The sequence below is a fragment of the Lampris incognitus genome, chromosome 9 (assembly GCF_029633865.1).
Source record: "Lampris incognitus isolate fLamInc1 chromosome 9, fLamInc1.hap2, whole genome shotgun sequence".
NCBI classification, from domain to species: Eukaryota; Metazoa; Chordata; class Actinopteri; order Lampriformes; family Lampridae; genus Lampris; species Lampris incognitus.
Window position 1 is genome coordinate 47,954,589 of NC_079219.1, and position 27,162 is coordinate 47,981,750.

Sequence of the window (27,162 nt, forward strand, 5' to 3'; positions counted from 1 at the left end):
GCAGAATATGTTTTCATCCGCCACGACGCCCACCGTGGACCCCTGCAGCCTCCCTACGACGGGCCGTTCAAAGTGCTTGTTTCCGGAAACAAGCATTTTGTCGTGGAGGTCGGCAACAAACCAGAGCGCGTTTCAGTAGATCGCCTCAAACCGGCTCACCTGGACTTGGACCGACCTCTTGGGTATGCCCAGCCCCTACGGCGGAGGAGCCCTCCTACCCTGTCCCCACCCCCCAACAAGGCCCGTTTATCCTGCTGCGGAGGATTTGTGAGGAGGCTCACCACTCTGGTTGCTGTTGAACTGCCGAGAGCCACACTGGATAAACAGCCCTACAGGTAGGAGGAAAAACGTACTTATTGTAATTGTGGGATGAGCTGTCCCTTTAAGACGGTCTCTGTGACGTGAGAATGAACCGCCGTGCAGATTAAATTATGTTGCAGAATGACACTAAGTGATTTTTGTTCATGACATTGAACGTGTAGAGGCCACGCTCATTCATAAGAATAGCAGTTGTGGATGTATGTCCCCTATCTTGGACTTTTCCTACGTCAGCAGCACAGCTGTTGTAATGAGCGCTCGTTTGGAGACTGAACGGCAGAAAAAGGGATTTAACACAAAAGCCCAGTTGTGGCACAAAACGTCCTCTGAGACTATGAACCTTGTATGAGACGATGAACCTTGTTATGAGATTATGAACCCTGTAGATTCTCATAGCAGAAAATATTAATTTGATTTCCATTTGATTCTGCCCTGATTATATAACATTATATCACATTGTATGTCTTTGTAGTAGTATAGCGGTCACTATTCAGGCACATGAACTCTGAACGTCACGTGACAAGCAAGCAAATAGAAGAGAAAAAAACACAACAAAGCAAACGGAGCAGTATTTATTTATACTTGGTGTCCTTGAAAAAGAACATCTTTTCTCATAAATGTGAAACCAGCTACAGTAACCCATCATGATAATACATTTAATTGTGCGTTCATTTTTTAATATATAATACTTTCTATCTATTTCAACAGCGCTATCCCTGTTCTTTAAGCAGAAATGGTACATCTGTCAATCAATCAACCAATCAATCAGTCAATCAATCAGAAATAGGTCAGACAAAGTAATCGGTTGTAGACAGGATAAGATCACTGGAACATTTTTCAGCGAGATAATGGCACACATCAGTGATGTTAATGTGTTTTTCTGCAACAGTCAGAAACGTGCTTTGCAGAAGTGGATCTCTTATTTGTTTAGTGTGTTTAGTGTTGTTGTGATGGTGGTAATTGTTACTGTTGCAGTTGTTGTCATGTGTTTAATGTTGTTGTTCACTCAGTTATTGCAGTGGTTGTTGTGTCAGGTGTTGTGAACTCCTTAGTGATGTGTTTTATGAGACGGCTGCTGCTTTACTAAGGTAGTGGTCCCTCATACGGACAGGTTTAAATAATACATACAGAGCAATAGGGGGTCCTGACCCACACATATTAAATATGCATAGCTACTGCAGAAGAGAGTATACACACACACACACACACACACACACACACACACACACACACACACACACACACACACACACAAACTATTACTTTCTTATTCATCAGAACAGCCATGTTGCCTTTGGTTCCCATTTCAGTTAACCTAACCATGAGACTCCTAGATAGATTCAACTATTAACACACACGTGTGTGTGTGTGTGTGTGTGTGTGTGTGTGTGTGTGTGTGTGTGTGTGTGTGGCAGTGAGAGAGGGATGGTAAACCATGTTGAACAGCATTTTATGGCTCTCCGTCTCTCCACCTTCAAACAAACAAAAACAAACTATTGATTACTGTTTCATTCTTTCTGCTCTTTCTTCAGTCCTTCACCCCATAACAACATCCCCCTCCCTGTACCCCACCCCTCTCTCTCTCTCTCTCTCTCTCTCTCTCTCTCTCTCTCTCTCTCTCTCTCTCTCTCTCTAACTCTGGTATTTCCCAGTCCCCCTCCCACCCTTCCCATTTCCTCTCTCTCTCTCCCTGTCCTCCTCAGTTGGATTCTTAAGTCAGTCGACTGGAACTGGTGAGGCTGCCGGCAATAGCGAGAGAGAGAGAGAGAGAGAGAGAGAGCGAGAGCGAGAGAGAGCAAGAGAGAGAGACAGAGAGAGAGGGTGCGCTGTACAGAGGCTGGGTCAGAACGCTCAGTTGCTTCAGACAATCACAGGGGAGCGAGAGAGAGAAAGCAAGAAAGAGAGGTTGAGAGAGAAACAGAAAACAGCAGACAGAAAGCGAGAGCGAGAAGGGGGGAGCGAGAGAGAGGGGGGGAGGTAGATATGTGACAGGATGTGGTTTCCCTGAGCTTGCAGAACATCGGTACAGACATACTTTGAGCATGACCTAAACACACCGTGTGTGTACAAGTACATGTTGGCTAACCAAGCTCTGCTGAGCACCGGGCCAACAAAGGAGAACTGGAGGAGAACAGCCGGAGTCTCTGCTGTCCACCGCCGGAGAAGGAGGAGGAGGAGAAGAAGGAGGACGGTCTTGATCCAGGAGACCTGACAGGGGTACGCTGTCACACAGGATCTGAGTCATCCGGGTGCCTCTTCTTCTTCTTCTTCTTCTTCACTGGTCCTGCTGTCAGCACAATGTGTGTGTCTGCTGGAGGCAGCAGTTTGGTGGCAGCTCAGGAGTGAAGAACTTCTCTTTCAACTCTCCGCTCAGTTCTGGGTCAGGTAAGTTAGTTTGGGTGTGTACTTGTAAATGTGTAAGAGTGAAGCTCTGTGTTTCTGTGAGGATATTTGCATTTGTGTGTTTATTGCTATGCGTGTGTGTGTGTGTGTTTGTGTTCAAGTGTGTGTGTTTTTGTCTCTGCCAGTATGTTTACCTATCTGTGTGTAACTAAGTGTGAATTATCTGTTTTTATGAGATTATGTGTGTGTATGTATTTCTGTGTATTTGTGACTGTGTGAATTGGGGTGCATGCAATGTGTGTATGTTCATGAGTGTTTGTCTTTCTCTGTATGTCTACCTAACTGTGTGTGGGGGGGGTTGTGCATATTAATTGGTACGTGTATATGTATTTGTGTTCATGTGTGTCTTTGCCTGTATCTCAATGTAAATGGGTAAGTGTGAATTATCTTTGAGGTTGTGTGTGTGTGTTAGGGTGTAATATGTTCATGTGGATTTGTGTTTTTGTGTGTCTGTGCCTGTATGTCTACCTGTCTGTGTGGATGTGTTCATGCGTTTGTGTGTATGTTGGTGTGCGTGCATGTGTGTGTACATGTTGTGTTTATGAGAGTGCTTGAGTTTCGTTTAAAAGATCACAAAATAAGAGTCAAAAATCAACTTTGAGCCATGTGCTTACTGCACTGCTTGTCTGGACAGAAGTCACTGTGAAGTCGGTATGCTCTGCACGGTGGCAAACGTTTACCATAAAAAACCCCACAGCCTTAATCACATGGCACTGATTCATGAAACAAGGCTGCAGGTTTGGCTCATACGCAGTGTTACAACAAATGACCCAACAACATTCCCGCAACCACATACGCACAAACACGCACACAGACATGCATTCACACGGCGGCTGTTTGTCGTTCGGATCAGTGAGTCCGCTTGTTTGGAAGTCACGTGTGTGATGGATGGTACGGAGTGGAGCCAGAATGCCAAAAATGTCTACCTGGCTCCAATCAGTGGACCCTGACAACATTTCAAGATGTGCTCGGCAAACAGCACCAAACCACTCCCTGCAAACCCAGTCAGAAAAGGGAGTGCTTATGTTTTTGTCTGGTGTGTGTGTGTGTGTGTGTGTGTGTGTGTGTGTGTGTGTGAGAGAGAGAGACCCCTGAGCTTGCTCAAGTACATTTGCATATGCCTTTGTGGGCACGCATGTGTATTTGTTCACCTTACTTGTAAACACTTGTGCATGTGCATGTTTTCTTAGGCACGTTTGTGTGTGCGCCTGTATGGTAAGTGCGCCTGTTTTCATCCAGTCGTACGTGCTTCTGCATCAACGTGTGCTCATCGAGGCAGGCGTGTGGTTTCGAGAACCGGGGGTGCACAGGGGAAAATCAAGTGGAAGGACAGCAGGAGCCAATGAGAGGGCAGGGATGTCAGAGAGGAAGAAGATGAGGGTCTAAGAGAGAGAGAGGAAGAGAGGATAGACTGAGGAAGGGCAGGAGAGAGAGAAAGAGTTTTGTGTATGTGTGTGAGAGAGAGAGAGAGAGAGAGAGAGAGAGAGAGAGAGAGAGAGAGAGAGAGAGAGAGAGAGAGAGAGAGAGAGAGAGAGAGAGAGAGAGAGAGAGAGAGAGAGAGAGAGAGAGAGAGAGAGAGAGAGAGAGAGAGAGAGAGAGAGAGAGAGAGAGAGAACAGTCTGACTGAACTGTTAATCAGTTCCAGCTGGTGTGTTGTGGAGTTTTAGATGGTGCGTTAACCCTGCATTGCTGGTTGGTCACAAGCTCACTCAAAACACACACACACACACACATCGAACAGTATATTCTTGGCTTTTATACACACCTTCATAACCTAAAACAACACATGTAAACACACATGTACACCTCAAATGTACATGTATACACATAAACAAACACACACACACACACACACACACACACACACACACAGTTTACTACTCTGTGTGTGTGAGACCTGCTCCAGCCAACAGAGGGAAACACTTTTCTTGCCAAACAACTGCATGATAATGAGCCACAACCGGCTTGAAACTAGCCTGCTGGAAATGTGGAAGTGATTTTGGCATGTGGGCCACAATGCTACAGCATCGTGTTGGTCAAGCAAAATAATTTGAAACGGCAAAAGGTGAAGTTGTATGCTTCAATCTGTTAATGACCTTCTGTTGATTTCTGGAGCCTTTAACTTTGTACAGTAAAAAGTAATGGCTATCACCTTCCAGAAAAAAAACAACACTGCCTGTTTGTGATTGTATTTTCTGGGTGTTTGAATTGTTGATTTTTCATCCTTTTAAGTCAACTTTGGGTTTATTTTCTGAATGTCACCCTCGTGTTGATTCTTCTCAAAAAATTATTTTAGCAAACATGCATTTTAATCAGTTGATGTTTCCTATATGATCTGGCCCCAGTGATTCCTGTGCAAAGCATGAATTCTGATGAAGGTAACTGACAAGCTTTGGCTGATTAAAACCCTGGTGTGTGGCCCTCACTGCTTGACAGACAGATACACACACACACGCACACACCATAATAAAACTCTTTGATACACTTAAACTTAAATATATATATATCCCTCTCACCCTTTTTCGGGTGGTATGCATCTTCCTCAAGCTTGATTGGGTCCTCTATCAGAGGTCTGGGAGTTTGAGGGTTCTGTGCAGTATCTCAGCTGTTCCTAGGACTGCACTCTTTTGGACAGAGACCTCAGTTGTTGTTCCTGGAATCTGCTGGAGCCATTCTCCCAGTTTGGGGGTCACAGCACTTCATCTGTTATGTCCAAATGCATTGATTCAACTTTCTGTGATTTTTCTTACCTGGATTATTGAGCATACATAAAGACATCTAGCCTTTGGTATTTCTCTAGTTTCTCATGCTCTTTCTTCCTGATGTTGCCATTGCGTGGGATTGCTACATCGATCACTACTGCTGTCTTCTGTTCCTTTTCGACCACCACACTGTCTGGTCGGTTAGCCAGCGCCTGCTTGTCAGTCTGTAACTTGAAGTCCCACAGGATCTTAACTCGGCCATTCTCAACCCCCTTTGGCGGTGTCTCCCATTTGGACTTGAGGACTTCCAGTCTGTATTCAGTACAGATGTTCCTGTACACTATCCCAGCCACTTAGTTATGCCTTTCAGTGTATGCTTTCCCAGCTAGCACCCCCCCCCCCCACACACACACACACATTAAGTGCTGGAATGTCTCAGGGGACTCTTTGCACAGCCTGCATCTTGGGTCTTGTCTGGCGTGGTAGACCCCTGCCTCAAGCGATCTGGTGCTGAGTGCCTGTTCTTGTGCTGCTATGATCAGAACCTCTGTGCTGTTCTTCATTCCAGCCTTTTCTAGCCACTGGTAGGATTTCTCTATCAGTCACATCTTCTATTTGTCATGGTACATCCCTTTCTGTCTTCTGCTTTCTGAGATACTCACTCAGCAGTTCATCCTTGGGGCACCCTGTTTCTGATGTACTCATAGATGTTCCTTGTTTCATCCTGAATAGTTGCTCTGACACTCACTAAGCCTCGGCCCCCAACTTTTCGCTTACCATACAGTCTCAGGTTGCTGGACTTCAGGTGGGCCCCTCTGTGCATTGTGAGGAGTTGCCATGTTCTGATATCTGTGGCCTTTGCCTCCTCCTTTGGCCAGCTTATTATTCCAGCTGGGTATCTAATGAATGGTAGGGCATATGTGTTGATGGCTTGGATCTTCTTTTTTCCATTGAGCTGGCTCCTCAGCACATGCCTCACTCTCTGGAGGTATTTGGCTGTATCTGACCTCTTTGCTGCCTCATCGTGGTTTCCATTTGCCTGTGGAGTACCCAGGTACTTGTAACTGTCCTGTATGTCTGCTATTCTACCATCTGGTAATTCATTCCCTTCATTCCTCACCACCTTTCCTCCATTTGCCACCATTCAACTGCACTTGTCCATACCGAATGTTATCCCGATGTCATTCCTGTGCAGATCCTAGTGAGGTGGACCAGCGAGTCAGTGTCTCACTCATTCCTGGCTTACAGCTTGATGTCATCCATATATAGGAGGTAGCTGATGATAACTCCACTTCTGAACCTGTATCCATATCCATTCTTTGTGATGATCTGACTGAGGGGAATCAAGCCTATGTGGAACAGCAGTGGGGATGGTGCATCACCTTGGTAGTATATGCCACATTTGATGGTTACCTGTGTGATTGTCTTTGAATTGGCCTGTAATGTTGTTTTCCACTGCCACATTGAGTTTTTAATGAAGGCTATTAGTGTCCTCTTGGCTTTGTATAGTGCCAAGTACTCCAGTAACCATGTGTGGGGCATTGAGTCATAGGCTTTCTTGTAGTCAATCTAGGCTGTGCTCAGGTTGGTTTGTCTGGTCTTAGAGTCTTGGTTGACTGCTCTGTCAACCAGTGGCTGATGTTTTGACCCTTTGGTGCTGTTCCCAATTCTTTTCTGAGTTTCCCTCATGTATTGACTTGGGTCCATTCAGCTTAGCTGCTATGATGCCTGACAGGATCTTCCATGTTGTGGAGAGGCAGGTTATCTGCCAGTAGTTTTGAGGTGTTGTACCATTGTGGGGTCCTTCATGGTCAGTATTGTTCTGATCTGTGTTAGCCAGTCAGGGTGAGACACTGATGTTAGCAGCTGGTTCATCTGTGTTTCGTGTCGTCAGGCATGCATATATATTTATTTGTTTGAATCTTTTTTGTACGCCAGCAGAGAGACCTCCCCATGGAAGCACATCTGATTTCTACTTATATGAGTTAGAACAGAGACTTGAATAAATAAAATACACATAAAGGATTAAACCCCCAAACAGAATGCCTATTTGACAAAAGTGATACCTTATCAAAATGAAAACTAGTAAAAATTGTCATAATCTATGGCACTTTTTAAGAGACTAGTCCACTTTTTTAATGACCGAATACTGTGTATTTTTGAAAAACAACTCTTGACCCGTTCAACACGAATCACACTTTTCTCTCAGTTTGGTTGACAGAAACATGCTTCAATATTGTCCCAGTAGATGACGGATCATTTTCACAGCGCTCCTGACAAACATGTCATCTTGATATAGGATTGAGGTCCCGGCATATCTCTCACCACTTTGTCTTCTCAAAAGTCTTGGTTGCCAGATCTGAGATAGAGATTATTTTACTGATACCGTGGCAAGGTGACAGTGATTATGCTTTTGAAGATTGCAAGTTATTCAAGCCTCCGGCATCACTGAAGACCCGAGATGGCATATTAGGATGAATTCCCCAGGCATAAGGAGAAATACATGATCCAATATTTCACCGGTTTCGAGCGGCTTAACCATGAACCTTAAAAAAAAAAAATCCCCCGATATTTCTGGAGGGCAAATTGACTCTTGTTGTAATGGGTGGTCAGGAAATTTGCAGTGGTATTGATCTGCTAATGTTCAACATGGACATGTCGATTCGGCGTCTCCAGAGCGAAGAACTTGGCTTTGCTTAGCTTTAATAAAAAATGACCTGCCTGGAGGAAGTTCACAGAAAGCAACGAAAGCAACGATTCACTGAAGGAAAGGCTCTTCAAACTCCTCCACAATTTAAAGGTGTAAAATAGCAAGGGGTTTAGCAGAAGATGGTAAAAAAACAAATTCTGATTTTTATCCTGGCATCTCTTTTTCGCCCTTCTTTTCTTGGAGTGACATACATTCATTCTTTCAGTGGTTTTGTTGATACGGCCTAATTGCATCTATTGTAGTATTTGTACTTGTTGGGTTTAGACAATGATTTACTTTTCAGTAGAGAGCATGATGTGAATCCCAGCGTGAAGAGATTATGCATGAGATATCAGAGTCATGCCGGTCATAGACTCCCACAGAAAGGAGAGAGGAGAGGGTCATGGAGATAAGATGGGAGGTGAGAGAGAGCAAAGATGAGAAGGATGAGAGACAAAAAGAAAGAGAGTGAGAGGTGGAGGAAAAGAGAGAGGGAGAGTGATTGGTACCTATTATTCTCTTAAAAAGGGAATAGTCGAAGAGGGTCCAGTTCCCATGGCAATACCTCCCTGGATGTTTTCGTGTGTGTGTGTGTGTGTGTGTGTGTGTGTGTGTGTGTGTGTGGTGAGTACTGAAGCCTTGAGACAGTACAGACGTGGCGGGCCGAGGCCGTGGAGAGCTGAGTGGAGCCTTGAAATGGCTGAGAATCTCCAGCAGAGAATGTTGTCTCTCTGTTCTCCCAACCTCACTCGTCTCTCATTCTGCAGCTGATACATTTTTTTCTCTCTCCAATTATATCCTGTCCTTGGCCGTTCAAATACAGCAAATATAACAAATCCATTGAATAACCCTTATTTTTTCAAGAAACATAAAACAACGCCATCCGCTGAACCCATTGCCCCATTTTTTAAATCAAATTATGGTCCAGCTTTAAACTCGTGTCCATTTCAGATCTTGTCCCGTAACAACTATGTAAATACAGGGGATGCATAGAGTGCAGTGGCCTGGGACAAGGAAGGCAGGCCCAACCAGGCCCCCTAAACTTTTGTTTCTGTCACACATAGTTAGCTATAAATGCGACGCATACCCACTTCATGACATGTCATTTATTCTTCTCTTCTTCGGCAGTCCATCGAAACGATGATGACTGTGATGCAGTTTAAGCTCTGCAAGCAGGCCTGTGGGCCATCAGGCCTGCATTAGAGTGACAATATCATCCACATTTGTCACAGATGAATGTTGTTTGAGTTGGTCTGTTATGTTTTGCATGGTGGGCCTTATCATAGGCTTCTTGTCTCTTTTGTTCAACAGCTGTTCTCGATTGCCTTACTGTGGAGTGCCGTCTTTGTCTGTCCAGGGCCACTGTCTCCCAGCTGGAGTCATCTATGCCACAGATCTTCATGTGGTGCTTGAACACATCTTTTAAGCGTAGCTTCTGGCGTCCCTGCTTCCTTTTTCCATTGCACAGCTCCCCGTAGAAAACCTCTTTTGTTAGGCGGTTGTCTGGCATTCTTCTCACGTGGTCAGCCCATCTGAGTTGGGAGGCTGTTATTAGGGCTTCAACACTGACAGTACGAGCACATCTCAATACTTCCATGTCAGGCACCTTGTCTTCCCATCTGATTCGCAGCAGCTTTCGCAGATGATGAAGCTGTATGCTGGTGAGCTTCTTGATGTGCTTGTGATACAGGGTCATGCATTCAGTGGACTATAGTAGAGATGGGAGGACAGCTGTGTTGTAGACCTTGCTCTTTGTTGTCAGCCTGATGTCATGGTGGGACCAAAGTCATTTGTGGAGGGCACCAAAGGCTTTTGTGGCCACTTGGATTCTTCTGTCCACTTCTAAGTCAGGGGAGTTTGTATCTGTCACAGCACTGCCCAGATAGGTAAAGCACTCAGTGGTCTTCAGAGTTGCTCCATTAACCAAAATACTGGGCTGACCTTCTTTGGGGATTTTCTGAGGGGGAGACTGGTACAAAAGTTCTGTTTTGGAGATGTTGATCTTCAGTCCAAAGAGGGTAACTGCTGAAGAGAAGCAATCTACTACTTCTTGCATTTCTCAAGGATCATTGGCAACCAGAGCTGAGTCATCTGCATAGAGAAGCTCTTGAACACAGAGTTCTCTTGTTTTGGTAGACGCCTTGAGTCTTGTAAGATTGTAAATGTTTCCATCTGTTCAGGTCCTGATGTACAAGCCACCTCTCAAGTTGGCTGACATTGTTTCTAGGACTGAAGTGAGATATAACGTGAATAGGGTCGGTGCAAGCACACATCCCTGCTTCACTCCATACTTAATGTTGAAAGCATCGCTGACGTCTCCTCCAACTGATACTTTCCCTGTTATATCGTCGTGGAAAAGTCTGATGATGCAGATCAGTTTCTGGGGGAAGCCATAAGTCTCTTGCACTTTCCACAGTGTCTCTCTATCAGCAGTGTCAAATGCTTTTGAAAAGTCCACGAAAACAATGTAAAGTGGCTGGTGCTGTTCGGTCACTTTCTCTTGGGGTTGTCTCAGGGTGAAGATCATGTCTGTGGTGAATCTACCAGATCTGAAACCACATTGGCTTTCAGGCAACACTTCTTCTTAAAGGATCTTTATCTGGTTCAATATGCTCTTAGCCAGGACCTTTCCGGCAGTTGACAGAAGTGAGATCCCACAGTGGTTTCCACGATTGCCTCGTTCACCTTTCTTCTTGTAGGTGGTCACAATCAAAGCATCTTTGAAGTCTTGAGGAAGGCATAGGTTCTGCCAGCAGGCATTATAGAGCTTTAGTAGCGCTGACTTAAGTATTGAGCCGCTGTGCTTCAGGATCTCTGATGGGATGCCATCTTGTCCTGGTACCTTCCCACTTCTGGTGTCTTTAAGTGCTTTCTCTACTTCAGCCATTGTGATCGACTCACAGAGTTCTTCTCTTATTGACCTTCTTGTAAGCCACTGGCATGCATTTGGATCTGCTGATCCTTCTTGATTCAAGAGGGTGCAGACGTGCTCTTTCCATCTCTCTGTGAAGTCTTTTAGGTCAGTACACAGCTTACTGCCATCTGCCATTTTTGCTGTTGCTGTCGTATTGCTTCTTGGGCCATAGATGGCTCTCAGCGCAGAGAAGAGTCCATGCATATCATTTCGATCTGCTAAGGCCTCCAGCTCTTCTGCTTTCTTCCTCCACCAATTGTCCTTCATCATCCTAATCTCCTTCTCAACTTTGACTTTAATTGCCTTGAAGGCCAATTGACTCCTCTCAGAGTTCTCTTTCAGTAGGGCATTGTGAAGCATTTGCCTTTCTTGTAGCAGTTCTTGGATTACTTCTTCTTGATCCTGGAATCAGTCAGGTGATTTTCTTTTTGGATGACCAAGCACCTCTTTTGCTGAATGATAGATGGTCTCTTTCATTTGTGTCCAGCATTCTTCAACATTACTTGTGCCTGTTGCAACCCTTTCTTTATCTTGAAGAGCAGATGGGATTGCTGCAGCTAGTCTCATTTGATGTTCAGTGCTTGCTAGCTTGTTGGTATCCAGTTTCTTCGGTGCTTCACAGGGTGTTTTTTTGGGACTTCATCTTTAGTTTCATTCGCAACTGTGATTGGACCAGGTAATGATCAGTTGAGCATTCGGCTCCACGCATCACCTTTGTTGAGAGTATTTCTGTCAAGATTGCCCTGCGAGTCACAACGTAGCCTAAAAATGGAAATGCTTTGATTTTGGATGCATCCAGGTGAAGGAGGTGTTTGTAATACACAGGTCACGCTCAGCACAGAAATTCAACATAAGGTCGCCATTGGTATTCTTATTGCCCTTGCCAGACTTTCTGATGACACCCTCATAAGTTAAGTGGTCCTTGCCTGTCCTTGCATTGAAGTCTCATAAATTGAGATGCTTGTCTGTGCTTGGTGCACTGTCTGCTACTTCAACCAATTCCTGGTAGAAAGATTCATTTTCTTCATCTGGATACGCCATGTTTGGAGCATACACATTGATGAGTGATAAGAAGCGTTCTCCCCCCATAGAGACTCGGAGACTCATAATCCTCTCAGAGATTGCTAATGGTAGAGTGGGAAATCTGGACGCAATTCTGTTTGTCCAGCATCTCCACTCCAGCATCTCTCCTTCCATTGGCCTTTCCAATTCAGAAGAAGGTGTAGTTGCTCTCTTGTATTTGGCCTTGGCCTTCAAGCCTTGTTTCTTGGAGAGCAGCAATGTCAATGCGGTATCTCTCTAGCTCCTTAGCAATCAATGCAGTTCTTCTCTCAGGTCTGATGTGGTTTTCCAACATGTTCCGAATGTTCCATGTAATAACAGCCAGTTTCACTTTCTTGGCATTTTTGACCGCTGAAGTGAAGACCTACTGGCCATGGCAAACCAGCCAGGTAGTTTCTGAGCAAGCATTTTTTTACCCCACCTTTTCTAGGGGCTTCCCCTTACAGGGCAGGCAGTGCTTTCCCTGAATAGGGCTGCCCGGACACTCACACAGCTGCCTCGACCCTGTTGTTGCCCAGGATTCAACAGATTTTCGACCATCACATGTGAGTCGCCTATGTGCAGAGGTCCTGCGAGTAGCTTCCTGCTCCTTAAGCCTGCTACCATCACATACATTCTGTCGCCATAGGACTTTGTAAATGCTCTCCTCGCAAATGCTTTTCCCATCGAGCTCTCCTCACACCGTGCCTACCACAGTAGTTAAGACAGTTGGTGTCGTGCCCCCACCAAACAGTCTCTCTGGACCTCAGAACCCATTCCTAAGCAGTACACTATAGTGCAATGGGCTCAGTAGATAAAGAGGTTGCCCCACACTAACAGCTTACTTGTCAAGTGATGCCATCCATTAACCAACAGAGTGGTTCCTCTACATGCCATCTGATGTTTGTGCCATTGGTCCGATAGGCGGATGATCCTGTTGGGCTCTTCTGCCGCAAACACCATCGAGTGCCCTGCTGCCAGTGCCTTCTTGGTTTTGAATTCAGAGTTACCGTCCCCTAGCCTTTGCCTAAAGAGGGAAATCTACAAAGCAGTGGAAACAGATGCAGATAGTACCATCTACTGTCATAATGGTAGCAGCAAAGGCTGACCTGACTTGAACTTTATATTGTCCTTTATATTTATCATGTGAAAGTCCCCTTTTTTTTGTTCTGGATCCCCCCCCCTTTTCTCCCTAATTGTACTTAGCCAATTACCTTATTTTCCAAGCTGCCCCAGTCGCTGCTCCGCCCCCTCTGCCAATCCAGGGAGGGCTGCAGACTACCACATGCCTCCTCCGATACATGAGGAGTCGCCAGCTGCTTCTTTTCTCCTGACAGTGAGGAGTTTTGCCAGGGGGACGTAGCACATGGGAGGATCATGCTGCCCCCCCCCGAACATGTGCCCCGACCGACCAGAGGAGGCACTAGTGCAGTGACCAGGACACATACCCACATCCGACTTCCCACCTGCAGACATGGCCAGGTTTGTCTGTAGGGACACCTGACTCCCACCTGCAGACATGGCCAGGTTTGTCTGTAGGGACACCTGACCAAGCTGGAGGCAATACAGGGATTCGAACCGGCGGTGCTCGTGTTGGTAGGCAACGGACTAAACCACCACACTACCTGGACGCCCTGAAAATCCCCCTTTTGAGTCCAATTTTGCAATGAATGTATTGTTACTATTACCCTTCACTTTCATCATTATATTTAAGAGGGTCAAAATTAAATCTTAGTTCCAAAAATATGTCTGTTAGTTCAGTTTCATGCAATATTGTGGAAAAGCTGCAGAACTGATGTTTTTATGAAGAATGGCAGCAGGCAGGGAATGCCTGGCCATGTCACTGTATGTGTAACAACCTGAAATGACTAAATAAATATTTCCATTTAGATAATTCAGCAACTGTTTTCATTTGTAATGTTATAAGAGATCAAATATTTATAATTTCTGCTGTTAATTTCTGGTGGTGGTCCTCCAAATAAACAGCCAATAATCACAACAAGACACAAGTATAGGCTGCTTACAAGTTACAGCATGCAGCCCGAGCCTTTATGGCTCTAAATGATATGATGCATACATATCCTTATAAAGAACATTTCCCCAATGCCTGTTTTTGAAAAATATAGATGCCAAAATAATACATTACATGGTGTGTTTATATCCCACAAGGGATAGTGACTGGTTCAAACATTGTAATCTACTGATATGGGCATTGAATGGGAGTGGACGGCACTTTGTGGCTTTTCTGCAAGCGGTGTAAACCCACTGTCTGGGTGAACAGTTTGCATAAAGCCTGCCAGTGCTGATCATTAAAGGTGTTTGTAATCTTAGACTTTGGGCTTTTAGTTACATAATAGAAATGTAAGACATATAGGTTAATAGGTAAAGCAAACAATTTGTGTTCCATAGGCTTGGTGTTGCCAAGAGGGGGATGGACTGTAAGCATTAAAGAGCTGCTACCAATGGAAATGGCTGCACACTTTACACAAAGCCCAAATTTAATTTAGTCCTACAAACGCAACATACTGAGTCAGTAGTCCTGTCAGGTTAAGCTATGATATAGTATGATGTTATATATGATATTTTAAACCTGTGCTGTCGGCAGATTTGGCATACAACACAGGGAATTTGCATGCCAGTGTGTCCACTTGCAAAGACAATCTTTATTATCAAGAACTGCTTACAACAAATTAATTGTTATTAATTACATTTCCTTTATTAATCCCCTTGGGGAAATTCAGTTACTGGAAATTAGCCCATCCTAGCTGTGATCTGTGTAGCTAGGAGCAGTGGGTTGCCACCGTCACGCTGCACCCGGGGACCAACTCCAGTTCTTTTCCCATCGCCTTGGTCAGGGGCACAGACAGGAGTACTAACCCTAACATGCATGTCTTTTTGATGGTGGGGGAAACCGGAGCACCCAGAGAAAACCCACCACAGGTACAGTTTGCATGTTCTGGGATGACACCTGGGATGACCCCCAAGGTTGGAGAACCATGGGATTCGAACCCAGGACCTTCTTGCTGTGAGGCAGCAGCGCTAACCACGGGGCCACCATGCCACCAATAACAGCGTCCTTTAGATGATCTGTGGGATGACAAGAGCACAGGTTTTTGTTATATTTATAGCCGCCACTGGTCCCCGTCTTCTGCATGTTTGATCAGCTAAACAGCCAATCAGCATCGCTTCTCCAAGACGGGGACAATCCTGATGTTATGTCACCCAGTGCTTTATCTTTAAGCATCTTTAACGTCTACATGTCATGTGTTACATACAAACTCCCCAATCAACGTCGCATTGCGCTAATCTAACATTCTCTCCACTTCCCAGAACACATGGCGTTGCTTTGACTTTGAGGCAAGAAGATATGTGTCATATGTTCATTAATTAAACATTTTCAAACATCTAACAACTCCCTCCACATGTCAAGCCCTGTTTGTAGAGCTTATTGTTCTAGAGTGTTGATACACCAGAAAACAACCAACGTCCCCTTTATTTCAAGAAAATATATGCTTTTCAACCACATAAAATGTGAGCATTAGCCATCAACAACCATAACAATTTGAATTTGGGTGCTGTCATTGGACACGGCGCAACATGGCCTGTTGAGTACGGTTCAGTGCTTTCAAAGTACTGACAGCCGATGGCTTTAATGGCACAGGGCCATTATGTGTTATATGTTACATGGTATATTAACATGTTACGTGCACGTAACATGTCATGTGTTCACATGTTGCATATTACATGTTACACATTATATGTTACATGTTGCTGTCCAGAAGCAGACACTGTCCATGTCTCTGCTTCTCTTTCTGCCCTCTCTGTTCTTCCCAACTAAGGGGCCAAGGTGGAAGGACAGGAATAAAGGACGGAAATCAAAGCAGGGAACATTTACATTGCAAAGTATTCGACTGAATGAGTCGATACAGGTCCAGTGCTCTGCTCAAGGACACTTCAGATAGTATGATTATGACTAGTCCACTATGACTGTTGTGGAAACCAAACCTTTAACCTCTAGCTTATGAGAGGGTTTCTAATTGGGGGTCGTCATGACTGGACTTGTAGTCAAGACCACCTAAATCCAGATCAAGTGGGGTTTTTTTTGTTTTTTTTTTTGTTTTTTTTGGAGGGGGGGGGGTGCATCTGAGTAAAATCTGAAACCGAAGCTGATTGAGTCCAAGTCATGTCCAGGTCTTTCAAGATGGCAAGTCCAACCCAAGACCAGTGGAACCAAAACTTGTGTAAAGGCTGACACCTGAACAGTGCCAGTCCAATCAAACATAATGACCAACTGTAGTAGTCTGTAGTGTACTACTAATTCAATACAATTTCATATTTAGTTTGGCTTTTTCTTTCCTCCGCCAAGAAAGGAATGTTTTAGATTCCAATTTTTCAATGTCTCATAGACATCAATTGATGATAGTAAAAAAGAAGCAAGTGGGCTTAGATTGCACTTTACTGATCTCAGAGGAAGTTTGATATCCATTTAAAATGTAAAAAAAAAAGTAAATTACAGTCTTATAGCCGATCGGTCTTGAAAAATAATGAGTCCTTACTGTCAGAGACCATGTCAAAACCGAGTCATTTCTTTCTTTCTTTTTTTCTTTCTTTCTTTATTTTTATTTTAATATTTTGGGGAAATTATGATCTGCATTTAACCCATAGCATGGGCAGCTGCCATGCAGTGCCCGTAGTCCATGGGCCAGACGATATTTCGGTACACTCAAGGTGGCAAAACTTACTTATAATTTTTGAGAGGATCCATGTCTGTAGATGATATTTTGGTATGATAACCATTCCTGAGTGGCAGCTGTATCACAGTTATCAGCTCATGAAGTTAACCACCCGCTAAACTAAATTGCATTTTAGACGCTGGTGCATATCCTGGTTTAGCCTCATGGTCAGGACATTTTTCAATGTTCTATAATATTGTCTTTGGTATCATTTTAAAGGTGACCTTCTTAGCTTTCATTCAAGCCCTGTTGTGGATATTTCTCACAAATATAGAGGTCACTTGAGCTCTTCAACCCGTCAATAACACACATCTTTCTGCAATTTTCGCCTAAACTATATACTTTCTTTTAGCCCTGTGCCATCTAGGAATATCAGGGACACAAAACACAAAAACTGGAATACTCACAGGACTGTAAAGATTCAGGAAATGTATAATATACCCATATTATTTCATTGTGTGAGGTGATTGTGAGCCTTAAATGAGAACTAGACCAAAGCCAGTTAGGTCACAAACTGGTCTCTATACATTTGTTTAAATACACAATCAAAATACATGATAAAAAGGAATACCATAGTGAGGTAATGAACTATTTTAATATTTTGAACAACATTGACATTTACATTTACTTAGTCAATGATACATGTAATCCCATATCATTAGTGGGTATATGTAATGGTAATGGGTAGGGTAATGGGTATATGTGAATATGGTTACATTATTGTTATCAAGCTCTGGGTAACCAAGTCCAAAATCAACATCCTGTGCATCAATAGACTACTACCACAGTAATACCATCAGAATCATCACACTGTCATTCATCAAACTGCTCGTTTCTCTCATCATCTGACTCCCCAAGTTCAAAGTCCAGTTCTGGACCATCCTGCTGTTTTTGGTTACTGCAGGTCTGTAACCTGCACATGTCTGTGCATGGAAGTCCATTTGACAGGCACATGCAGCTTGGCATTTTGCATGAATGCACACACTTGCATGTTAGCATTTCCAAGACCACATCTGGTGCAGGTGGGGAGCGCATCCAGTAAATGGCCAGCTTGCCTTCATCGTCTGTCCATCCATACTCAGTAGGGCTTGGCACCACAGGGTTAGCCTGCAGACAGCACTTCCATATTGCTGCCTGATAGTTGGCTCGTTGAACATGCATAAAGAGACAGTCTCTACATGGTGGCAGCTGGCTGGACTCAACCTCTCCCCTTTTGGTGCAGAAGAGCTGGTAACGCAGTTTGTTCACCTCAGCAGTGCTGCTATTAGCAACATACATCCGACAGGTGAACTGCTCAATTTTCTGGAACAGCTCATCACTCACATTCCATGTCTGTCCCAGTTGACTAAAAGTCTCTTGGCAGGAAGTGTGCTTTCTCACTATCTTCAGGGCATTCAGCTTCCCTCAACCAGCGAATGCACTGACAGTGTCGCAGCCTGTGAAGGCATGTAAGCCAATTAGGCTGTCACAGATGCTGTCTCCAAGTGAACTTGCCAGTTTGGTGATGTCGACAAACCGTGTGCGGTTCTGAGTCCCACACTTCTGGTAGATGGGACAGGTGATGTCCTTCTGGAAGCCAAGACAAAGCACCATGACATCAGTGTCCTCAGCTGTGATGATAACTGACTTTGAGCCCGCATTTGCTGCATGCAATGCATGCAGGAGCAGACAGGTGTTAGCTTCTTCATGTGTGGAGTGCAGTTCTGCTGCTTCCTCACACCCATCTTTTGTCAACTTGTAGCAGGTTTCCTCACAGGTCATGTACAACACCTTTCCATGCAGCATAGCTCTGTATCGTGGGAGTTTCCACTCTTCCACCAGAAACTTGATGAGACTGGTCTTGTTGGAGGAACTGCACAGAAATTTTCTCCACTGCTGGACGTGGTGTCCCCCTGCAAGATTCTTGTACTGGAGAGTGATGTCTCCACCCCGGTTCAGTCGTTCAGCATCTTTGATCGAAGTCTGGTGATAGACATCAAAAACAACATCAATCCTCCCACTCTGTGCTCCCTCATGGAGGACCTGGGTCAAGGCTGACTCTGCCACCTGTGCAAAGGTTTTGTTGTTGCCATTCATTTTTTGGACCAGGCTCATCCCATCAATGATGGAAGTAGATGGGATTGGGATGTCTTCTGCAGGAGATACATTCTTTTCCAGCTCTCTGGCAAGTGCAGCCTTGTTTGTTTTTCGTAAGTCCCATCAGCATTTGCCAGTGCCCATGGTAGTGGGCCCAATGGGTAGGCAAGGACATCCTTCAGATTCACCTTCCTGCTTTCAGCCACCAGGATCATGTGACTGAAAAGGTTTCTATCTGCCTTCAGAACCACATCCTGTGCTTTCTTTCCATGAGCTTGTTTTGTGCTGACATTGGAGAATGTTTTCAGACTTTGCTTGGTCATCTTGTCGTGGAATTTCACAGGTGGTGGGTCTGCATCTAACCTTGTTTGCTGGAATGCTTTGTAGGCCTCTTCTCCTTTCTCAAGAGCTCTCAAGAGATCTATGGTCAGATCAGGTGGAGCCATGTTGCCAGTGGAGAGGCTAACCAAATCAATCTCATCAGGGGACATAGGATTGAGCCAGTTATTCTCCATAAGGTCCATGAGAGACTGGACATCTGCTTCATCTCTCTTGATCCTTGGACTCTGTAGATCTGGATGAGACCATTTGCACCTGCCTTGACCTGTCAGGTCTCTCAGCTGTCTGAGGTACATGCTTCTATACTCAGCTGTGAGATAATATTTGGTCACAGCTCCTGGCTTCAAGCTGAATCCCTTTGTCCCTCCAGCTGTTTGGGTGTCTTTGTTCACCGTTTCTTCTATAGCTTGGTCAACAGGGATTCGGCCAAAGGGATTGGTGGATCCCAGTTGGACTGAGAAGCCTCCTTCCATGAATTCTGTGTACACATCTGGGTGTGTGATGGGCAGCTCAGACATCTGGGCGTAGTAGTAGGGGAGGTAGCGTGCATAATTCATCCTGTCATAAGCAAAGCACCATGGGATCATTGCTCGAATGCTAGCCAAGTGTAGCATCCAGTCTCCCTCTCTGGATGCTCGGATGAGCCCCAACAAGATTTCAACCATGTCCAAATAGGACATCCAGAAGTTCGAGAGGCTGCCGTTTCCACCTCTAAGGAACTCACGGTAGACTTCAAATAGATCCATGATGCGTGTACAAGAGCTGTTCTCGAGGACCTCCTTCAAAGCATGTTGTGAGACTTCTTTCCCAAGGCTGTCAATGGTCTTCAGTGTCTCATTCAGGTGAACAATGTCATTCCTGTGAGTTTCTTCCAACCAGGACAGGAAACCATTCAAGGTCAGTCGCATGAGAGCCTCATACAGGAGCTTGTGTAGTCGCACTGCCCTGTTGTACTTGCGGCCATCCATAACACCAGCAATTGAGCCTTCTGCAATCATGCCAGACTCAATGCAGAGGTCTTTGAGTCCAGCATCTTGGAAACGCTTTCCTATTATTGCCAGCAGTGTGCAGATGGTGTGGAATACCCCAAGCCTAACGATGATATCATGGAACTTGTCATGGTGTTTCCATGTGATCTCGACAGCCTTCGCATACAGGGCTTGGTCAAAGACACAGACAATCTTCCTCAGGCCTAAGCACTGCATGATGCTCAGTGACTGGTTAAGCACCTCGTTGACAGTAGACATTTGTGTCGCTGGAGCATTGATGGTAGGCAGATAGCCTATATTGTCGGGGATGACCGTCATCTCTCCTCGAGTCAGGATGTTGAAGCCTGTCCAGCTGCTGACTGACTGTTCTTCTTGTTGTGACATGCGTGCTAGGACCCAAAGAAGGTTTTTCTCTCTGGCAAGCTTAGTATTGGCTGCAGTATCGGCATCTGACTTTTTGCTTTGTGGTGGCCCTACCCGTTGTCCAGCATTGTAAGTTGGTAACATTGGTGGGGGTCCATCAATGCTTCTCTTCTTTGTTTTGGGAACAGTGGGCATGGGTTGGACAGGAAGTGGGTTGACTGGCTTTGCTTGCACAGCAATCCCATTGACTCTGTGAGATGTTCCCTCACCACTGACAGTTTCTTCAAGACGGTCGATATTGTCCCAGGCTAAAGTTGTGAATATGCCAGGATGGATGTTAGCTGGAAGGGCAATGCCACTCCCTGATGATGAGAGTTTCTGGAGACACAGGGCAGTGTTGATCTCTTCCATCTGTGTATAGGACACACTGTGACCAAGTCGGTTGAGGATGTTTATCAACTCTACATTTCCTGTCAACGATTTGACACTGAATGGCAGAACAATGTGCTTGGAAGGCTTGGTATTTCCACATGTCACTGCATATACTATGTCATGGCCAAATGACTGCAGAAGGCACTGCACTCTCTGGGATGCATGATCAGGATCATTTGAGCCTGTGAGTAGAGAGTACAGGAAGATAATGAGCGACTCTGGAATGGTAGGACATTCTGCTTCTGGTTTGACTTCAGGCAGCCAGGTTTGAGGAACATCTTGACTTTTAATGTCTGCTCTCAATTTGATGGCTGCTTTGGCTATAACATCTTGTGCACTGACACTTTTCAGGGTCTGCAGCTCCCTTTTGAGAGACTGATTTTCTTTGGCAAGTTCCCTCATGGACAAGTTATCGGGATAGAGGAGGAATTTTCCTTTCTCATCAGGGAATATCTGCAAGGCTCCAGCAAACTCACTCTCCAGGTTTCGCCTTATGTGCTTCTTGGTTGATTCCTTGACTTGGGCAATGCCTTGGGAGTTCATTGAAGCTACCAGTCTAGAAGAGAGATCAGTCATTGTCATCACTTGAGGATTGCCAAAAAGCTCCATCCTGATGAAGAGGAACAGCTCATTGTATGCCTTATTCACAGCAGCTTCATACTGGGCTGCAGCATCATCATCTTCATTGCTGGCAACCTCTCCTTTGGAAACCTCTTCTTTGGTGTAAAGTCTATAGCATGACCTGTGGTAGTGCCCTTCAGCTGCTACAAGGTCTCTACTCACAATGGCAAGGATTCTGCTGTCCCTTTTCTTTGTGGCTGCACTCCTGATCTTTGCATCAGCTCGCAGTTCTCGACACTAACCAGTACTTCTCTCGTATTCTGTCTCTTGGAATATTTGCTGTTTTTCTGACAAAATATGCACTCTGCATCATAAGTCCTAGATGTACTTGGAGCATGTCGAGCTACTCTCTTAGATTGTTTCTCTTCAGCAGAGACACAACTTTTCTTTTCTTTTGCAAGGAGGCCATCAAGAATTTGCTTCATAGTGAAGATACTGCGACACTTTCTGTGGTAGTAGATTGCTGGAATCTGTCCCTCAGGAATGTCTTTTGCCAGTTTCAAAACTGGTGCATGATTTCGTAGCTGAGCTGCCCTGAGCAGAGTTCTCCGTGAGTCGACACTTTGTAGTGAAACCAGCTTATCTGTATCATCAGAACAGTGGATAATGCACTCCACCCGTGGGCGCTATGTTATTGGGTAAAAACTTGCTTGTTCACCAGTGGCCATATTCAGTCAGTTTTCAGCTGCCACATACAAACAAATACATGTAACTTAGGTGTATGAACACTACTAAAACAAAGTTTACTTTGCTTCACCAGCGTCATATTACCATTATTTATCTTACATAGCCACAAATAGATACATTACCTAGTTGCTATGCAACAGCTGTATTTTGTCCACATGAGGCCGCTAAAATCAACACAAGATGAAAGTTCCTCGTAGCCACTTTAACTAATCATATTAACATATACATTAAAAGAACATGCTAACATTATGGGAAATTAGCTTACAATCTTCTACAGAGTGAGACAAGAAGATAGATACCAGTTTCCTCTATATGTGTTTAGTAGAAAGCTATCTGGCTGCACGTTAGCCTAGCTTAGCACAATGAATGGAAGTACACAGTACTGGTTATCCTTGGTTGTTGGCCAACTAAGAACTGTCCCAGAGTTTAAGCTAGGCTAATCAGTACCAGGGGTGTTGAAATGCTATATTTGTAAAAATCTGGGCAAATACACAATCGTGAGAGGCACAGAAACAGGTTTCCTGAAAGAAAAATGAAATAGCTGCTCATTTGGAAAGGTTAGCATGTATTATTTTACTTCCGTTAGTGTACCAAATAAAATGGCACCAGTGAAGTTGTGTCACCTTGGGTGATATCGATATCTGGTCTGACCCATGGACTAACTGGCTTTGGTCTAGTTAGTTTCTTAGTAATAATGCCCTTCTAGTTTAAGGTTCACAATCACCTCACACAATGAAATAGTATGGGTATATTATACATTTCCTGAATCTTTACAGTCCTGTGAGTATTCCAGTTTTTGTGTTTTGTGTCCCTGATATTCCTAGATGCCACAGGGCTAAAAGAAAGTATATAGTTTAGGCGAACATTGCAGAAAGATGTGTGTTATTGACGGGTTGAAGAGCTCAAGTGACCTCTATATTTGTGAGAAATATCCACAACAGGGCTTGAATGAAAGCTAAGAAGGTCCCCTTTAAATTGATACCAAAGACAATATTATAGAACATTGAAAAATGTCCTGACCATGAGGCTAAACCAGGATATGCACCAGCGTCTAAAATGCAATTTACTTTAGGGGGTGGTTAACTTCATGAGCTGATAACTGTGATACAGCTGCCACTCAGGAATGGTTATCATACCAAAATATCATCTACAGACATGGATCCTTTCAAAAATTATAAGTAAGTTTTGCCACCTTGAGTGTACCGAAATAGGAAATTTTGGGCTCTGGCCCATGGACTACCGGGGACCAACTCCAGTTCGTCTTTCCATTGCCTCGGTCAGAGGCACAGACGGGAGTATTAACCCTAACATGCATGTCTTTTTGATGGTGGGGGAAACCGGAGCACCCGGAGAAAACCCACCGCAGACGTGGGGACAACATGCAAACTCCATACAGAGGATGACCTGGGATGACCCCCAGGGTTGAACTACCCCAGGGTTTGAACCCAGGATCTTCTTGCTGTGAGGCGACAGCACTAACCACTGGGCCACAGTGCCGCCATTGTGCTGTGAAGTCCAAGATGAGACCGAGACCTTCAAAATGACTGAGTCTATAGTTGAGTACTAAAACCCCACTGTGAATGAGGTGAACATAGCGTCATTCCTGTCTAGAGCGTGGTCTCTCTCAACACAGACCTGTGGACCACGCCAGCTACATGGCTCTTTGCTATGCTGCATGGTTTTTTCCCCCCAAGTTGTGGGGGAGTAATTGTTATTGAATGGAATAAAGAGAGAGAGCAAGATTAAAATAGAGACTACACGGGGAAGAACCTGAGAAGAGACCATCATAATTAGCGTCCTCTTTCAATAAGCATCCACTCTGAAAAATCCCATGATGCTCTGGTTTGATCTCAGCAGCTTGGCTATCAAAGCTGTTTATGTAACATGGTCTTCTAATGTGGAGGGGATCTCCCAGTCAGATACCATTAAAGAGAATCTGTTAAGCCGAGCGCCTCTCCGCCTCTCAACTGCTTCTGTTGCTGTGATGTTGGGGTGGGTTTGGGGTGATGGTACAGTATCAGCTAATGATGGTGAAATAAAGATATCCTCACTGACGTACATCACTAGAACTTGCTTAGTAGGTTTCAGTTCCTCATGGAACGTCAGTGGTGCGTAGTTAACTGGAAATGCCTCATGCCGTGACCCTGAAGGTCACCATGACCAAAAAAAAAAGAAGTTTTGTTTAAGATAATGGAGAGGAAACTCCTGTGAATGCTGCCATTGGCTTTGAAATGCAACACAGCACAAAGTGCCGTGGGATGTTTTTGGTTGGACGTGCCAAGGCCGAGAGTTCATCCCAACGAAGCCTCCGAAACTCCAATCCGATCTTTCAAAAACCACAATACTTATCAAATAAAATATCTCCTTATCCAGTGCAGCCTCAATATGTTATTAATGTGAGCCAAAAGATGGAAAAAACTGGCTGGACATCGTCGCTAATTCAGCAAAATCAATGGGCCTCTTCCTGTTTTTCTGAACCGAGATAGTCCCCACCCCCCACTACCTGTCAATCTCAACAAGGAAACAAAAGGAGAGAGAGAGAGTGAAGAGACTCCCAGAGCTTACACCGCACAGACGTTGGATTAAAGGTGTGTTTAAAAAAAGAGAAACATCTCACTCTTCCTTCGTCAGCTTGGCTCTAAAAATACTCGCCTTCACACCACCTCGCCTCCTGTCTCTAGGAGCTATGCAAATATCAGCCCTCTCCATTCTTTTTTATTCGTTTTTTTCCCTCCAATCCCACATCCACCTCCCTCCATCCCTCCATTCCTCCCTCCATCCATCCCCACTCCCCCCTCGGCTTTTGTTCTGACCCCCCCCCTCCAGAATACATAACAGAGCCTTGCCTTCCCTCTGTTCCTACTCTCCACACCACGTGGGGAGAGATGGGGGGGGGGGGGTAAAAGCTATTTCCAACCTCCTGTAGGAAACGGTGGAAATCCTCCGAGTCAGACAGAAATCCGGGCATTCCCCTCCTCCCCTCTGCTGTCTTTGATTTCAGAACCATTTGGTTCAGTACATCTCGGTCCTGAGCGACAGTTAGGACAGGACTGGAGCGCTTTCCAGGGAGTCTGACTGTGGCGGCTCCTGTTTAACTTTGAAAATAAATAAATAACTAGTTAGATTATTAAATAAAGGAACCATCCGGAAACATTAGTCCCAGATTTTCATATTGTGAGGACGGAACAATGCAGCTCAGGCTCGCCCCACTTTGAAACACAGGCACAACAACATCTACTAACATCTACCAAACCAGTCAACTTCCAGGATGACTTGATATTGAATTATATATTCAATACGCCGGAACATCACACACACACACACACACACACACACACACACACGAGAAACACAATGAGATTCTCTCTCTCTCTCTTTCTCCAGAGTTGTGCTTTCCATTCATTACTGATTGTGGCCTCCCCCAATGTCCAACCCGCTCACCCCGATTTCCTCGTTCTGCCTTGATTGATTCTCACCTTTTCCATTCTTCCCGTTCACCTCATTAACACAGCCTCCAGTACCCCCCCCCCTTTTCCTGTCTTGTCTCGGGTCTCGGAGAGAGCAGCCAGCTTGAGTCACCGTCTGCCGCTAAGACCCCAGAATGTTGTGTAATTAGGAGCAACAAAATGGAGAGGTGGAATTCAATCATGTCTTTCTTTCCACTGGTCCATCTATCTGTCCATCGTCCATCCTTGAATTTAATCAGCGGGCATCATGTGAAGTGAGGAGAGTCCAGTCCTCTGGTTTGAGGTCCGGTCCAGTGTGTCTGTTCCTTCAGCTGTCACTCATCCACAGTTAATGTGTCTGTTAATTCGGTGCTGCCGGGGAGCCGGGAAAAATCCACCTCGTTTAGTCGTTTGTATTTATTTATTCACAGCTGCTTATCCAGCATGTTGGTTTTTATTGGTTTTCCCTTGGAAATCCCTGAGGGACCACAGACATCCGTGTATTTTATACGTGTTTGTGTGTGTGTGTGCGTGCGTGCGCACGCGCGCGTGTTTGTATTTGAGTGAAGGTGGTGTGACATGTGTCCTGGTATACAAGATATGTGTGCTGGTACACAAAACATGTTTTTGTGGGTATATTTTATGTGTGTGTGTGTGTGTGTATGTGAGAGAGATAACGAGATTAACAAAACAGTTCACCCAAAATCATTTCTCATTATCTACTCGTGTGCCAGTTGAAAACCAGGTGAGATGTCTTTGTCCACACAACACATGGAGAGATGCCGGAACAGCTCTGTGGTAGAGGACTGCGTTGGGATTGGGATCCAGCGGGTCCCGCGGGACCCAACGCAAATCTCGCGGGAGCCGGCGGTCAAAAAATAGACTGCCGCTCCCGCGGTTTAGCTAGCGCTAGCAAGAAAGATGGCGTCAACAAATGGAGCTGAAAAGAAACTCAAAAGTTGGTCATTACAATACAAAAACAAAGCCAGGAAGTCTGATATTTGGAAAAATTTCTCAGTTGTGGCAAAGATGGAAAAGAACTGGACTTCGTTAGCTGCGACAAATGTGCAAAAGTGTTGCTGTACAACGGGCACAAGTCCGGCCCCTCTGGGTTGAGGCGACGAACCTGCTCCGCTCTCCCCGGTCAGAGTAAGCTGCCTTTCCAAGATAACACGTCTCCCTGCACACACCAAGCAAGATCTAATCCAGAAATGTGTCGCATTTTGCTGTGCAGACATTCGGCCGTATGACCGGAAAGGCTTTGTTGACATAGTTCAAGACGTTGTTAATGTAGCCGCTAAATATGGCAAATAAAATGTTTTGCCTCACCCAACCGCAAAGTCAGTGGAACTCTACTGTGCGGGCCTAAACGGCCAGCATGTCTGCGGGAGTGGACGAGCACATTGCGG

At 44.9% G+C, this 27,162-nt stretch overlaps 1 protein-coding gene across 2 annotated transcripts in view; it reads left to right on the plus strand.

Moving 5' to 3' along the window:
• Positions 1-2,105: 2,105 nt before the first annotated feature.
• LOC130117813 (raftlin-like) overlaps positions 2,106-27,162 on the plus strand; it is a 171,009-nt gene continuing 145,952 nt past the window's right edge. For both annotated transcript variants that reach the window (XM_056286051.1, XM_056286052.1), the window contains exon 1: positions 2,106-2,703. The gene's annotated coding sequence lies outside the window, so the exon portion shown is untranslated. The remainder of the gene's footprint in view (positions 2,704-27,162) is intronic.